Raw genomic sequence first — 18144 nt, 5'->3', positions numbered from 1 at the left:
TCTGATACTAAGTCGTCTCTCTCTAGCCCATCTTAGCTTCTTCCAGCTGACGAGGGCTCACCAGCATGGTACTGGAGATCATTGCCCTGATTTTGACTCCCCAGTTCTCTGCACAGCCCTGGACAAAAGGGCAAGTTTCCACTACATCCTAATTTCTTCCTTCCAGAGAAGGCATCTCCCTTTTTCTGTCTCTGCCTGGAACTATAATGGTGAACTTCATGTTGGGAGAGAAAACCATCTTACTGATGAGGGAAAAACTCAGGACTTTGTTTTTAAAATGTTATACTTGTATCTCTATGTAATGACAAAATAAAAGAAGGAGTGTTATAAAAACACTACAATAATAGAACTTAAATTGTGTTTTAAAATTATAAATTGAGGTACTTCAAATTCTTGCTTTCCTTCACGTTGATCTGAGGCAAGAGATAATTCATTGTAAGCCAGCTTCCAGATGCTCTATCTGTCCTTCATTCTGATGTCATAAAAGTCAAAATGAACCCACATTCTTTACTGCCAGTCATTTAAAACTCAAATCAAATATCATATGAGGAAAAGATAATGAGTCAGTAGAAGCCATCCAACAGTACGTAGACTAAAATGACCTGCATTTGTAAGGTGGACATTTATTGTTTTTTCCCTATTTGACATCTTTCTCTTGGTAACATCATATAGTTTTCCTTCCAGGATCCAGCTCTTCCCCACTGACAGTCTATGTGGCTTGGCTAGAGTTGCCAGCTCTCTGATCCAGGAGCGGGCATGTGACCTCGCCCTGCACAATGAATATATCACTTCTCCCTTGCTTCAGGAATGTGTGCTTGACCCAAGTTACCCAGTGATAACTAAAGCTGAGATTTTACTGGAACTATTGAGGAAAGAACTCTAGTTCCAACAGTGAAACTAGGACTTCCAGAAGCCACCTTAGGTAGATGATTTGCTTGAAGATTATAAACAACATGAAGCAAAAGAGAGCATCTGTGTTTAGGTTCCCTGAAGCAGAACCTAATCCTTGAGTTTTCCATGATGTTAGCCAATGCAGTCCCTTTTTTGTTTTAGTCAGTTTGAAATTAAATAGATTACTCATAAACAACAACAAAAAAACCTGCTGAATAATTTAGATGGTATTGTTTCTGCCTTAATACCATACCCTTGCCAAGAATTTGTCTCTCTTATAGTTTATTTAAATTCTTTCTAGAGGACTAAATTTAGATTTATGAAGAAATATTTTCCATGGCATTGCTCCATGTAAGAGAAATAAAGTTTCTGTTTACTATATCTCAAGAGGTATTATTGTAATTTGGTAAAGGAAAAAATATGTATATACACATGAGTACATATATGTGAGTTCCCATTGTGGTGCAGTGGAAACGAATCCAACTAATATCCATGAAGATGCAGGTTCAATCCCCAGCCTCACTCAGTGGGTCGGGGATCTGGCCTTGCCGTGACCTGTGATGTAGGTCAAAGATGTGGCTTGGATCTTGCATTTCTGTGGCTGTGGTGTAGGCCAGCCAGCTGCAGCTCAGATTCAACCCCTAGCTTTGGAATGTCCAAATGCCGCAGGTGTGGCCCTAAAAAGCAAAATACAAAAATTTTTAATTTTGAAAATTTTTAAATAAAAAATTTTTAAAAATAGTGCCTTGTAAATCAGGCATGTATAACAATTAAGAAAAATACCAAGCAAGCAGTAACAATTTGACCAGAAATTACAAATTACCCTCTGCCAGCCATCTCATTTCAAGTGCCAAAAGCCAATAGGTTTTTGCTACTCCAAATATAAATAAAGTCTAGGAATAGAAATTCCAACAGGAATAAATAAGTACAATATTTTAAATAAGATGGTAAAATGTAAATTACATATAAAATATGTAATTGCAGACTAACAGGTGACTTGAAACCTTAATATTTGCTTATAAATTGTTTTAAATATTATCCCAGAGCATTTTTATTTATTCCTAGAAGATTATGGGTCAACTTATTAAATTTGAACAGCTACAACAACTTTTTGACCATTAAAAAAATGGCCTTAGCAAAGGAAACCAAAAAGAAAACAAAAAGACAACTTACAGATGGGAGAAAATAGTTTCAAATGATGAAATTGACAAGGGCTTAATCTCTAGAATATGCAAGCAACTTCTACAACTAAACAGCAAAAAAGCCAACAACCCAATTGAAAAATGGTCAAAAGACCTGAATAGACATTTTCCCAAGGAAGACATACACATGGCCAACAAGCACATGAAAAAATGCTCAACATCCCTGATTATTAGAGAAATGCAAATGAAAACTACCATGAGACACCACCTCACACCAGTCAGAACAGACATCATTAATAAGTCCACAAATAACAAATGCTGGAGGGGATGTGGAGAAAAGGGAACCTCCTGCACTGTTGGTGGGAATGTAAATTGGTGTAATCACTATGGAGAACAGTTTGGAGATACCTTAGAATCTGTACATAGAACTACATATGACCCAGCAATCCCACTCTTGGGCATATATCCCCACAAAACTTTCCTTAAAAAAAACACATGCTCCTGCATGTTCATTGCAGCTCTATTCACAATAGCCAAGACATGGAAACAACCCAAATGTCCATCATCAACAGATGATTGGATTCGGAAGATGTGGTATATATACACAATGGAATACTACTCAGCCATCAAAACAACAAAAATAATGCCATTTGCAGCAACATGATGGAACTAGAGACTCTCATACTGAGTGAAATGAGCCAGAAAGAGAAAGATAAATACAATATGATATCACTTATATCTGGAATCTAATACACGGCACAAATGAACCTTTCCACAGAAAAGAAAATCATGGACTTGGACAACAGACTTGTGGTTGCCAAGGGGGAGGGGGAAGGAGTGGGGTGGTTGGGGAGCTTGAGGTTAATAGATATAAACTATTGCCTTTGGAATAGATTAGCAATGAGGTTCTGCTGTATAGCACTGGGAACTATGTCTAGTCACTTATGATGGAACATGATAATGTGCAAAAATAGAATGTGTACATGTATGTGTAAGTGGGTCACCATGCTGTACAATAGAAAAAAATTGTATTGGGGAAATAACTATTAAAAAACATAATAAAGTTATTCAATTTCTTTTAAAAAATAAAAATAAAGTTTGTTTTTGGAGGGAGTGGGGTGAGAGATAGTGTGTCATTACCAATTTTTTTTTCACATTCATCATGTGATTATAACATGTACATTATGTATTGAACCACATATGCTCTGCTTTCAAAATTATATTTGCTTGATCTTTTCAAAGTCTGCTTTGCACATAACAATTCTGAGTTGTCTCATTAGAAACAAGAAGAAAGTTTCATAGCTTCTTACTGCTATTTATATTTTTAAAAGATAATAAAAAAATCAAAGTTTTAGTAAAATGGAGACTGAGTATGCTATCATCAAAATTTTAATATGAGAAAGCTAGTAGCCTTATAAAAATAAACAGAGTTTGAAATTCAGTCTTTTATTATTTCAAGAAGTATACATATACATGGACTCAACACTCAATGTCTGAATTCATTAAGAAAGCAACACACTGTTTTCTTTTTATTCTGTGAAATTCAGTCAGCAATGCACAATAAACAATGGCCTCATATCTTTCTTTAATAAAAATTGACTGCCAGAGTTGGAACTTTCTTTTCGTGACTAATTGATACCAACAACTCTTCATGTTCTACAATTTTATTGATGCAGCAAAATCTGTACTCAAATTGAAACCTTTCTTTAAAAGAAAAAAAAACCTTAGAAAATATAATAAAATACAGCGTTTTTATTTTTGAGGGGGTTTTGTTGTGTTTTAAATACTATCCTGAAATTTTTAATAAAAATAAATCTACCCTATTGGTTTATATCTATGCCAAAATGTTAATGAAACAAAACATTTCAAGCAAAGCTTGTTTCTTTGGTCACACTTTTAGTGTAAATGTAAAGTGAAAATCTTTATATGTTTGTCTAGGATGTTGTTGACACTAATTTTTTTTTTAAGTCTACAGAAATTTTCCTGATGTGACCCAATCCTCTTTGACTTACAGGAAGCTCTCCGTCAATGCGTAAAGACCAGGGCTCCCTCCCCCAACACCAACAGGACTACCCCCTTCCCTATGTACCCCCTTGGCACTGTGTTTAATCTCTTTTGTAATGTAATCCCATCCTTTTTAGTTTGTTGCACAAGAACCACTTTGAGAACAAAAGCTAACTTATTTATTTTTCATCCCCAGTATTTTGTATTCCTAGGTCTATTTGAATATTTGTTAAAGGAATGAATAGGCACATAGAAAAGTGAACAGAAAATGAAGAGTCCAGGTTTACATTTTTGCCTTGTCACTCACAGGTCGCCAACACTGGCTAAACCATCTCAGCTCTCTGGCTCTCAGTTTCCTAAACTGTAAAGTGATAGAGTTGGACTGGCTTATATCTGAGCTTTTCCAGACCTAAAGTTCTATGGATCCTTGAAAAGACTATAGTCAAACAGACACTTTTGGCGCAACCAATCCTAAATGTATACCCTATTCTAATGTCACATAGCTGTATGAAGACAAAACTCCCCAAAACGAAGATCTTTTCTGTTCTATTTAAAACCCATTAATATCCTCTGTACTTTTTTCCACACCTATGTGATGCCAGTAATAGATAAAAATATGATTGTGAGCTCTAGGAAGGCAGATTCCATTCAGGTTTTTATATCTTCCTCAGTGGTTATAGATACCATGGATTCAACCCCTGTATATTGAGTAAGTTTTTAAAGAATGCTGATCTTTAAACTTTTTGCTTACTTTATAATATTTTAACTCTTTTCCATTTTCCCTTTTTAGCTGATATTGCCAGTTCCAGCTATGGATTCCTACATGCTGAATCCATATCTCTCTGAGTAATATACAATTTTAAAATTTAGCTGCAGATAAATATTGACTCATGAGCCTTGTAAATAATCATTATCTTCTTTCATAAATCAAGTATTCCAATATAGTGTGAATAATTATATTTTGGTACCTAATTCTTGCTTTAGCATAACTGAGCCTACACACATCTGCTACTCACAGACAAAAATATAGAAAATGATTAAAAATAAGAGTGAGGAAATCAAGAAAAAAACAATCGAGAAAAAATTCAAGAGAGAATTAAGACAGCATTGGCAATTTTCTTTTAAGACTGAAAGGCATAAAAAGACAAATACAGTAAAGAGAGAAAGATGCTATAGGGAAAAAAATGACTCTCTGAAAAATAATATGAAAAAAATTTTTCTCAGGTCCAATCCTAGAAATTTAGGCAAATATTTCTATTGGAAATGGTGGCCTTAGCCCAATTTTTTCCCCATATTTCTTTTTATGTATCAAAGCAATTATAAGAAGTGAACATGTTTTGTATTACTTAGTAGCCAATGATTTTGAAATGCCTCTAAACACTGCTTCTTAAGCAGAATGGAAAAAACATATTAGGATGTCCTATTAATAGAATTAGTGGCTAAATGAGAAAAGAGTGAGCTAGTAGAAAAAGAAAAAATTTGAATTTTCAGGACTGTGAGAAGTTTAAAATACATGACACCGAAGTCAGTAATGTGGAAGGATAATAAGGCTTTGGACATATTTTAAAAACTGAGATTGGAAAGAAGGTAGTTCTGTGAATAATAGGTTGAAATATAAGTAATTCAGAGCCTAGTTGGTGTGTGTGTGTTTGTGTGGTTTGGTGTGTGTGTGTTTGTGTGGTGTGGTGTGGTGTGTGTGTGTGTGTCTTTGCAAGAAAGAGAGAGAAACAACAGATTGCGGGTGATGTGGCAGCCTGCTTACATTATGGAACTAGAATGAACACAGAAGAAACAGAAAAGAATTTATCCTAGTAAAAATAAGTGGCAACATAATAGTTTTAGAGTACAGTGTCACCAAGATGATCTGTGGGAAGATCTTAGATCTTCCACAATGCAGAAAGCCTTGTTTTGAAGACTCTGCCCCAAACCAAAATATCTGAGTGACTGCAGGCAAGTTATTTACTATCGAGGATCATTCAGTAATATACACTCTAGCTTGCACTGACTCAGTCTTGAGACAGGAAAAACCAGGAGGGTGAGGGACAATAAAAGGGGCACAGCTGTGAGTGAGGTCTGACTTTGCCCTCGGGGAGCTCAGATTCTAGAGAAATAGACAAACGTGACAAGGGTTTTCTGGTTCAGGACAGAAGGATAAGAGTGTTAACTAATGAACCTTGAAAAATGAAACAATTAGTTCTCGCTTTGGGGAGCAGAAGAGAAATGTTTTAAACCTGGTTTAAAATACAGCCCAACTGTGGGATGGAAATCCTGTGAAATCAGATTGTTATGATCACTATACAACTACAGATGTGATAAATTCATTTGAGTAATAAAAAAAATGGGAAAAAAATAATAAAATAAAATACATCCCAAGAAGGCTAAGAAGGAAAAAGTGCACAGTTGTCTCAGAGACTGGTGAGCAGACTGATCTCAACTTAAGTGTGGGTTGTGGTGCAAATGCATCTGGAAGGTTCTTAGGGGTCAAGCCTTACAAGAAACGTCATGTTTTGTTCTTTCAGCAACAGTTGGACTACAATTATGGATTTTTCACAACATGTGTAATATGATCTAATTATTAATCTCAAAAACTTTTTCAAAATTGGCTATTTCAACAGCTAAATGTGCATCTCTAGCTATTTCAAAGGCCACTTAAACAATTGTTTAAAAATTGAAGGGCAATATAGCACACTATTTAAAGACAAACTCCAGAGTTAGCTACTTGGGTTCACATCTCATGTCTGCCACTTACCTGTTCCTTAATCCCTCTGTGCCTTAATTTCTTCACCTATAAAATACATGTGGAAGGCACATAGTGATCATTCCATAAGTGTAGGCTGTATGAAAAAAAATACACAAGCAAATGGAAATATATGTGTTCATGGATTGGAAGAAATAATATTGTAAAAATGTTCATCTGCCCAAAGCCATGTCTAGATTGAATGTAGTTCCTACCAAAATAGGAAAAAAACAACAACAACCCTAAAATGTATATGGAACCACAAAAGACTTCAAGTAGTCTAAGCAATTCTGAGAAAGAAGAATAAAATCAGAGGCCTCACACTTCTTGATGTCAAACTATATTACAAATGTATGGTAATTAAAGCAATATGATACAGGCATAAAAATAGACACATAGACCAATGGAACAGAATAAAAGGCTCAGAAATAAACCCCTGCAGATATGGTCGACTAATACTTGATAAAAGAGCCAAGGACACTCAAGGGAGAAAAGATATTGTCACCAGCAAATGGTGTTGGGAACACTGGAAATGCAGACCAAATTAAATTGGACCCCTATATTATACCACCCGCAAAAATTAACTTGAAATAGATTAAAGACTTAAACATAAGACCTGACACTGTAAAACTTCTAGAAGGAAATACAAGGAAGAAGCTCATTCACATTGGTCCTGGCGATGATTTTTCAGATATGACACTAAATGAACAAGCAATAAAAGCAAAAATCAGTAAGTTGGACTACATCAAATTAAAAAGCTATAGCAAAAGAAATAATTAAAATGAAAAGGCAACCTACAGAATGAGAGAAATATTTGCAAATCATATATCCAATAAGGGATTAATATTCAAAATATATAAAGGACTCATACAATTCAATAACAACAACAACAAAATCCCAAAATTATTAACAAATGGACAGAGGAACTGTCTTAATATTTTTCCAAAGAAAAAGGACCACAGATCCAAATGGCCCAGAGGTACGTGAAAAGATGGTCAACATCACTGATCATCAGGGTAATGCAAATCAAAACCACAATGAGATATCATCATTAATTATGGCCTCGCTCAGTGGGTTAATAATCCGTTTTTGCCATGAGCTGTGGTGCAGGTCACTGACTCAGCTCAGATCCTTCATTGCTATTGCTATGACACAGGCTGGCAGCAACAGTTCTGATTGGACTCCTAGCCTGGGAACTTCCACACGCCGCAGGTGCAGCCCTAAAAACACACACACACAAAGAAAGAGAGACAGACAGAAAGAAAGAAAGAGAAAGGAAGACAGAAAGAAAGAAAGAGAAAGAGAGAGAAAGAAAGAGAAAGAGAGAGAAAGGAAGACAAAGAAAGAAAGAAAGAAAGAAAGAAAGTCAAGAATTTTAATATATATTATTCAATTATATACACACATTTGAAACAAGAGCAAGCAAGTAAATAAATGGCCTTCTTTGCATGTATGAAAGCTGTGATTCTTCAAGTGTGGTCCCCAAAACAGTGGCAACAATATCACCTGAACCTTGTTAGAGATGTGAATTACCTCACCTTAGACTTAATGAATCAGAAGCTATGGGTCGTGGGTCCAGCACTAGGTGGTTTAACAAACTCTCTGGTGACTGTAATACACACTAATGTTTGAAAAACTATGATGCGGAGTTTCCGACGTGGCGCAGCTGAAACAAATCCGACTCGGAACAAGGAGGTTGAGGGTTTGATCCCTGGCCCTGCTCAGTGCGTTAAGGACCTGGCATTGCTGTGAGCTGTGGTGTAGGTCGCAGATGAGGCTTGGATCCCGCGTTGCTGTGGCTGTAGCTCCGATTGGACCCCTAGCCTGGGAACCTCCATATGCTGTGGGTACAGCCCTAAAAAGCAAAAAAAAAAAGGAAAAAAAGAGAGGTTTTTCTGCAAAACCTTAAAGAGTCTCTATAGGTAGGAATAGGGAGAGGAATCCCTTCCTTTTCATTGCAAAAGTTTATGCAACCCAATGTAATTGGAGTGGGCAGAAATTTCTGACTTGAGAATGCACCTTTTGTAAGAGTGAGAAGACACCATGCCAATCTGGTAGTTATGTTAAGTATATTTACATATCACCTTCCCTAAGAGAAGGGGTGATTTTTCAAATATGAATATAATTTTGATCATGTATATTCTTTTAAGTTCTCAGCTAATTCCTTATGGTGCCAAAGAGAACTTGAGATTTGTGCTGGGGATGAGAAGAATTTTAATGCAAAATAAATCCATAAAGAAAGTAAATCAACAAAAAGAAATATTAATGATGGAAAAAAAAACCCTCTAAAAGTCAACAAAAGGAACCAACTTTAAAAATCGCTCTTGCCTCTTAAATCTTAGACGAAAGTGGAATTCACTACCTAGAAGATATTGAAGCAAATAGTTTTGTGAGAGTGAAAAATGATAACACATCCATATAGCTGAGACTAGAAATAGCAGTTACAGTACCCTAGATAAAATTATAAGGACCATAAATCTTTATCCTTTAGGGTATACTGCTGGGATTAGAAAGAAAATCTACTTACGATATCTACTTTTAATAGTTCTGAGATTTCTAAGGGCCTTTTCTTTCTACTTTTTCTTTGTAACTCTGAACAACCTTCTATAGCAGTTGGAGGATACATTCTATAGTAGAAATATACCATATAAGCATGACCTATGGTCAGTGTCTCAGTAACAACTACTCCCTATTAATACCTATTTCAAGCTATAGCTCTTGTGGAAAAAATTCTGAGTCCGGATCCTAAATATTCAGAGCAAATATCTGTGGGAAATGGAAGAAAATGCAGTCAGCTGTGATTTCAGACTGAAGGGTTTCACCAGCCTGTTGAGACTTGGTGGACTTTGCTGGGATGGACAGTGTTCCTAAAACACAACAACAAAGCAACATATGTGTAGGCAGGTTATATAGAGACGAAGCACAGTATAGTAGTATTCCAAGAAGACACTGGGAAAAAGAAGAACTTTTCTCTGAGATAGTTTATTAAGAGCCTTCAAGCTCCATCCATAGAGAAACTCAGTGCTGAAAACAGACAATGATCTGCATGGACTTAACAACAAAAACTTATTTTTTTTTAAGTTATTTCAACCTTTATTATCTGCTTTGGTTGTTTACATTGATCAGATTCTCTGGGTAATCAGCAAATTCCCCAGGTAGTTTTAAGTTATAAATGGACAGAAGCTCTTTACCCAAGACAAAAATAAATGATTTTTCCACTCTGGGACCTGCCTAAGAATTCAGAATGGAACTGATCAGAATTAAACACCCTTAAAAACTTGATGCAGGAGTTCCCGTCGTGGCATAGTGGTTAATGAATCCAACTAGGAACCATGAGGTTGCGGTTCGGTCCCTGCCCTTGCTCAGTGGGTTAACGATCCGGCGTTGCCGTGAGCTGTGGAGTAGGTTGCAGACGCCGCTGGGGATCCCGCGTTGCAGTGGCTCTGGCATAGGCCGGTGACTATTTTGCATCAAGTTTTTTTTTTTTTTTTTTTGTCTTTTTGCTATTTCTTGGGCCGCTCCCGCGGCATATGGAGTTTCCCAGGCTACAGCTCCGATTAGACCCCTAGCCTGGGAACCTCCATATGCCGCGGGAGCGGCCCAAGAAATAGCAAAAAGACAAAAAAAAAAAAAAAACTTGATGCAAAAATATTTTCAAAAATTGCAGTGACACGCAAGTAGAGACAATGCCAAAGACATCTAACATATAGAGAAAAATGAATCTCCCGGTGAAATTTTAAGATTTGTGGAATCTGAATGGAAAAAAATTTTTTCCTAAGTTTTTCACTATAAGCCTCTTGAATTTCCTAGTAGGCAACTTGCAAAAACAATCTTAATGAGAGGGTGATAATTTATTTATTTATTTGCTTTTTAAATTCCCAGGCTAGATGTCAGATCGGAGCTGTAGCTGCCAGCCTGCACCACAGCCACAGCAACACCAGATCCGAGCAGTGTTGGCAACCTACACCACAGCTCACAGCAATGCCAGATTCTTAATCCACTGAGCAAGGCCAGGGATTGAACCCAAATCCTCATGGTTACTAAGTCAGATTTATTACCACTAAGCCACAATGGGAACTCCGAGAGAGTGATAATTTAAAACAAAGACAGGAGTTCCTGTTGTGGCTCAGTGGGTTAAGGACACCACATTATCTCTGTGAGGATAGGGGTTCTATCCCTGCCCTCGCTCAGTGGGTTATGGATCCGGTGTTGCTGAAAGCTGCAGCATAGGCCTCAGATGTGTCTTGCATACTGTGTTGCCGTGGCTGTGGCACAGACCACAGCTGCAGCTCAGATTGGAACCCTGGCTGGGGAACTTCCATATGCTGAAGGTGTGGTCACAAAAAGAAAGCAGAGTATATTAATAATACTATGGAATGGACCTATGACCTACAATTATTTTTATTTCCTGCCCTTAACTTTCTGACCTTTATTCCTTAACCACCTAGAGGAAGTTCCAAGTAGGAAGCTGGTAAATGAAGGGAAAGCTGCTGACAGCATTTACTCTGATTCTATTGATGACACTTACACTCAAACTGGCTGGGACATCCCTCATCAATATAACATGTGCACACTTCCTTTCTGATTCTGAACTTCTCCCAGCTCTCTTGGTCAACTTTCATTCCTTACAAGAAGTAATGATACATTTTATCCTACTGAATTCTAACACCTATGTGAGATGCCGAAGTGGTCATCCAACATGCCAACTCAGTCAGCATAACAGAGTTCAGCCCAAGTTTGTGGTCAGGTTCTGCCACTTAGTAGCTGTGGGAATTTGGGAGGTCACCCTCTCTGTGCCTCAGTTTATTTGTCTGTGAAATAGGGCAAAAATAATACCTCCCTTAAAGGGTTGTTGTGAGGTTTATGTTAGTTAATACCTGTAAAACGCTTAGAGTCCTGCCTGGATAAATATGAGCTATTTGTACTCATTTAGAGTTAGGCCTAATTTTGAATCCCAGGAAAAGTCCCTTCATTCATCTGAGCCTTGGTTTCCTCAGGGGTTATCTGGAGGTTAAAAAATAAAATAAAGTTTTACAGAGGTGTCATGTTTAAATGGGATAAAATGTATCATGGCTGTTTGTAATCTCTAAGACTAAAAACTGACCAGGACCGTTGAGGAGTTTTGTTGTCAGAAATCAAATGTCCATAAGTGTTGCTGACCTATCTGGACCGCCTACTCACAGACTCTGACTCTGGTCATGCAATCTTGATGGCCTGGTAATAATGTGAGTGTAAAATTGGTCTCTATCCATCAGGCTAACAAAACTGCCCCAACCATAGGAAAGGAAAATATAAAAATTTCACCTCTTACATAATGACAATAGCCTTTCATTTCAGTGTGTGCACCATTCCCATTTGTGTGATAATACTGTAATCAAATGTTAAGAGAAGCTAATGAAATACTACAAAATGTCAACTTTAAAATTAATTTTAGTGAGTCAAATTTGAAAAGTAGGAAAGGGAAGTCGTTTGGGAGGAAGGCCATCCTGATAATCAACCATCAGAAAGATCTCACTGTGCATAAACCAGGCCATATCAAAGCTAGCTGCTAAGATTCTGAACGCTCATGAATCAGAAACTGAATAGTATTCAGAAATCAGCAGAGAAACTAATGACTTTCAACTATACTTTTTTCAAGTCCACAAATACATGGCCATCATGAGAAGCCAGGCAGAAGTGGGTAAAAAATGGAAGAGGTAAGAAACACAGCTGGAACTGAGACGATTAAGGGTCCCTATACAGATATGGGTTTTTTCTAAACCAGGCAGGTAAAGAAAGTCTTATCTCAAGGCCAATGGTATTTTTCCACATGGATAGTTATTTTCCCAGGATTTTGTCTTGACAAATTCATCCATGGATTTGGGGGTGACTGGCAGGTCCTTGTCCCACGGTCCTCTGACCACATGCAGTGCCTATTTTGGATGTAGCCAGCAGTAAATAAATGTGAAATGAATAAATCTGTATATATGTTTTATCTAGTAATTTATTAACAGCATAAAGGTAGAAGTCATGTCTTCTGTTTCTTTGCATAGTGTATATAGCATAAAAACATATTGTAGACAATTGTTAAAATTTAATTGAAAGGTTTTATTTGTACTCTTGAGAAATTACTTTATGATCCTAATGCATTATTGATTGCTCACTGACTAGCAAAACTGTGAAGCTAGATAGTTTATGACAATTATAAGAAATAGACCAAAAAAAAAGATGTATGATTGACAATTTTCATGTGCTTAGATTTTACCTTAAAACAGAAATTAATTGTCAAAGGACTTATTTTTAAAAAAATTGATGTATAGTTGATTTACAGTGTTGTGTTAGTTTCAGATGTAAAGCAAAGTGATTCAGTTATACACACATATATATCCATTTTTTTTCAGATTCATTTCCCTTAGAGGTTACTAAAAAATATTGAATATAGTACCCTGTGTTACACAGTACATCCTTGATGTTTATCTATTTTCTATATAGCAGTGTGTATATGTTAATCCCAAACTCCTAATTTATCCTCACCACCCCATCCAGGGCTTATATTCTTATGCAGCATTGCCATTGACTAGTAACTTGAGCTTGGAAATTTCACTTCCTATTCATAGTCCAATGAGTTAGCTGTGAATTTAATGATGTAATAGGTAGGATTGTATTGACAGTGTTAACCTGGAATTATGGCATGTCACTGTAGACAGACTCTAGAAAGAGACAATGACCAGCTTTCTCAGATCCCACAGGTATAGGAAATCCCACTGTTAATCCTTAGTCTGCCACTTATTGACCTTACGAGTTGTTCATCCAGTGTGCCAGATTCCTCGTAAGTAAAAGAGAGATCATTGATCCATACCACCTTTGATTGTTTCAAAAGATATATAAGGAAACATATGTCAAGTGCTTAGATCAGTGCCTGACACATAGACTATGCTTCTCTGTGAGTGTTTTCTAATCTCTCCCTCCCATTCTTCCTCTGCTCTTCTACAACAGATTCCCAAGGTGGAGGACAGAGGACACTGAGGTTATTCAGGGACGGCAGCCAAAACTACTGTGATTATGGAACGAATGGCAACAACAAGGTCTCATCCTACATCTGCTAACTTCTTCCCATAAATGAATCCAGTCTTCCTGCCCATACTTTCTCTTCTTGTTAAATAGGTAGCTAATCTTGATGGGGCAGACAAGAACGTGATTTCTAGTCAAGAGTTTGACTAGCTGTGCAACACGAATTTTTCCCTTAAATATTTTTCTGGGCCTTAATTTCTTTATCAATATTAAATATGTCTGATAATTTTACAGGTGTTGAGTGAGGGCTAAGAAGGGGACAAAGAATAACGAAGGCGATAAACAGGAGATGGCATACTTCCTACTCTCTAAAAAAGTCTACAGAAGAAGGTAAGGGGAGGGTAAAATCTGAAATTCATCCTTAATTAAATCATAAGATACATCGTTTAATTAAACTCGATTACAATTACGCTAAACCTCAGGAAATTGACTGAAGCACCGTCAATTGTAGAGCGCCATCTAGTTTGGGCTATTAGAACTGCAACTGAGTCTTTCGATTACCTGAAGTGTATGAAATAAATTCTCTGGCGGGTGGAGACAGAGAAACTTCCAACTTAGTGTTTTGAATTTCTTAGTTATTAAAATTCTAAATTACAGCCATTGATTCCCTATTGCCTCAGAAAAATAAGCAGGCTTTGCAACAGCTCCTGTTTGTTGATATATTAGAGTTTCTAGCGAAAATTAAATGGATCCATAGGTAAATGAGATATAAAACAATCATAATATCAAAGATTTATGTATATTGTAGACAATGTCAGTGCTTCCATTATGAACTTCTTTTTTCCAGAGATTATGAATTAGCTGCATAAATTTATAATGAGTGTTATCTAATGTATAATGAACTCAGGCATACTTTAGAAACTATCAAATTTTAATAAAATCAATATTTTATAAAAGAATGAAATTTCACTTAAATCAGCAGTTTTAATTTCAAAAGTATATTTTTATCTTGAATGTGAAATTAGGTTGTGGTTCTCTGAAAATATTTTAAACAGAAAATGTTCTTTCTTTTATTTTTCCTTGCCTTAGAGATTACATTATTCATTTCAGCTAATAATGTATACTACCTTTTAAGGTCAAATTTACTCCTCCAGTTGGGTTTATTGTGCATATGTAACAAGTTAAAATAATTTAAAATGGAAGACATTTTTGTAAGAAAGATTTTTAAAGAGTAAGAATTCATCTTAGCTGAATCAATCTGTATTCTTACTCTTCTGTTTATAAAAGATGCCCTTTGTGTTGGCAACTCACTATGATATTCATGTTATATTTCTACATAAGCTTAAAAATATTCATTTGCTACAATGAAGATAATCATCTGTAGTCTGACAAAAATCAAAAAATGTCCAATATATGATTTTTGAAAATATAATTTAATGTGTAAATATTCTTTTCCCCAAAATAAAATTGCTCTCATCCTATGGTTTTCTGCAATTCAGGAACTGTCTTTGAACATATAACTGCATTAAATTATTATTAAAAATTTTTATTCATATAGTTAGAAAATTCAAAAATAATACATGAACTATACTATAGTACACTTGTGTTATGAGTTCTCTGAAAGAGTGTATTTCTGACAATCAGCATAAATTTAAAAATTAAAGAAAAAAGTGTTCAGTAAGAAATTTGGAAAAAAAACATTATCATGTTTATGGAAGGACTGCACAATTGGCAATAAGACAATGTAGATATCTTAATAGAACCAAGTGCACAAAGGCATAGACTTTGATCAATTATCTAAGATTGTTTCCCTCGGGATCATGATGAGTAAGCTTATAACATCTGACCAAAAAGAATGCTAAAACAATATTGCATTTTGGGAACTTCTTCCATTTGCTTTGTATTTTGTAAGTTGGATCATGTTCCTGGTTATTGCTGTAAGGAGTTTTTCTCTAACTCAAAATTTTTCCTGGAATAGCAACATTCTATTAGTAAACATGTCAATTAATTGCCAATGATATCTTGAAACTAAAGATGTCCCATAATAAATGTGTGAATTTTATAATGATATTACCAGTTGAGTCTTTAATTACATGGAATTTTGTCATTTAGTGTTGATTTGCTATCAGAAGGTGACCAGAGAGTGAGAAGAGAAAGAAGTGAAATTGGAAAGAAAGAAAATAGTATGTGAAATTGTATGTGATGCAGTGGCCAACCTGAGCAGCAGGACAGGACTGACAGAATGGGTAGAGCACCAGCTCAGCAAATGCTACATGCCTCTCACATCTCAAGAAATCGTTGTAGTGTCAGTTTCCCATTGGTTCTATTTTTTCCCCTTTACCTAGAACAGAACTGTAGCAGTTGATCAAACATTTTCCCTATTATCTTTATATTTGCCATGAAAATAAATTCAATTGAACTAAGAAACAGCTCAAGAACAGTGACATTAATGGAAAAAAAAAGTCAAATCTATCAAGTGAAATTTAATCCTTCCTTGGTTTATATTCCTCTCCTGACTATTGCAATGTTCAGTGGTTCCTAACGAAGATGAAAAGACTGGCTAAATTCCACATTATCTTTATCATATTTTTTGATCCATTCCTCTATCCTTTCCTCTATCATTTTAAAACGAGTTAGAGGCCACAGTTCCTCATTTTGTTCTGTTATAAATTTGTGCAGCAGATGGAGTTTTCCATTAATTTTGGATAAGATAGAAACCACTCCAAATTAATGTATGTACTAATGTATACTATTAAAGAATGTACATCAGTTACAGTTTCTTTTGTCTGCCACAGTCTAAACTGAAGATAGTGTCATGGACATTTTTATTCCCTTTGGCTCTCCACCACATGAATTCCTTTTCCATGTTTGGGGAATTCCCACCAGAGAAGTCTGAACCCTCCTCCCACTGTAAAAGCTGAAAATATGAGGTAGTCTCACTGCCAGCCAAGTGCACAATGAGGTGGCAGTAGTGTTTCTACCAGACTGTTTCTGTAATGTGGTTTAGTCATTGTTCCTTGTTGTGCAGTCTTGAAGAAATTGGGTGAGTTACCCAGTATGTTTTATAAGACCATTTTCTGCTTAAATGAAGTTAAGATGGTTTAATTTGCTGAATGATAGAGTGAATGAAGATGTGTGGTTGAAATCATAACTCATCACGGGAAAGGAGGACCTGGTTGGAATTGAGAACAGTGAAAATCTAGCTTATATTAATTGACAAAACTTCAAGAACTCACAGCATCAAATTACTTACTAGGTTATTTAGATGAAATACCCATTGAAGATGAGGCTTTGGAGAATTAAGTGGCCAATCTCTTGGAGCAGTATGAAGGCCTTAAAGAATTAAAGGGCCATGGGAAGGGACAGTTATTTCTAACAGCACCATGCAGTTTTTACATAAAGAGAGTGACAAAGTCAAAGCAAATAGCCAAGGATAACTCTGCTCCACTTTGATGGAGCAAATTCATGCATTTTCCTGACATTTTCCCCTGGAACTGCACTTCCTTCAAGGAAATTCACAGTGGGAGAGGTGCCTGATAAAGCGTTAACATTGACTAAAGTAAACTACTTTTGCAAAATCTTCACGCTGAATTTTGCATTATTTCCCCCTCTATTAGAAAGCAGTAAAAAGATAACATTAAATGATAATTAAATCAAACATAGGTGAGAAGATAAGAACACACCTAACCCTTATGTGTGTTCAAATATCCAGGTCCAGATAAGCGAATTCTGTCATTAGTTAAGCAGGCTAAGGTATGAGGCAGGCTTCAGTTCCTGAAAATGCAGGGCGGGGCAGAGCATTCAGGAACAAGGAGTGAGTAGAAAGCTAAATTCAAGGATTCGGGTTTTGAAGACTGGAGGAAGCCAACCTGACCACCAGGATTAGCCCCAGTGAGAGTTCCCTCTGTGGCTCAAAGGTTAACACACCTGACTAGGATCCATGAGGATGCAGCCTTGCTCAGTGGGTTAAGGATCCAGCATTGCTCTTGCCGGCTGTGGCATAGGCCAGCAGCTGTAGCTCTGTTTCTACGCCTAGCACTTCCATGTGCCTCGGGTGCGGCCCTAAAAAGTTAGAAAGAAAAAGAAAACGATTAGCTCCATTGAGAGGAGCAAATGTTCAAAGTGGGTTCCAGCAAGACTCCAGCAAGTACTGACACCAGACACTTTAATTTCAAACGCAGTGGGGAATCCTGTTCATTGTCCAACTCAGAAGCAGAATCCCCACCCCTTGACATTTCCTCCGGAAGGAGGATTTGCAATAATTAGTTGTGTTCAAGTTGATATCTCAGGAGGATGTATTAGTTAAGATAACAAGAGAACTAAAATAACTAAGGTTAATATACAAGATATCAAGGTGGGAACCCAGCTTGATAAGACAGT

General features: G+C 36.4%; 1 long non-coding RNA gene across 4 annotated transcripts in view; it reads left to right on the top strand.

Annotated features, from left to right (window-relative positions):
* LOC110260294 overlaps positions 1-18144 on the top strand; it is a 52290-nt gene that overhangs the window by 23138 nt on the left and 11008 nt on the right. Inside the window, exons 2-4 of one of the 4 annotated variants that reach the window (XR_002343331.1) lie at positions 13750-13838; positions 14059-14154; positions 15877-17721. This is a non-coding gene — a long non-coding RNA (uncharacterized LOC110260294). Of the gene's footprint in view, positions 1-13749; positions 13918-14058; positions 14155-15876; positions 17722-18144 lie in introns of those variants that run through there. The other 3 variants (XR_002343330.1, XR_002343329.1, XR_002343326.1) reach the window with 3 other exon arrangements.

Source organism: Sus scrofa, chromosome 1 (genome assembly GCF_000003025.6).
Source record: "Sus scrofa isolate TJ Tabasco breed Duroc chromosome 1, Sscrofa11.1, whole genome shotgun sequence".
Taxonomy (NCBI): Eukaryota; Metazoa; Chordata; class Mammalia; order Artiodactyla; family Suidae; genus Sus; species Sus scrofa.
This window is presented reverse-complemented; position numbering and strand designations above follow the sequence as displayed.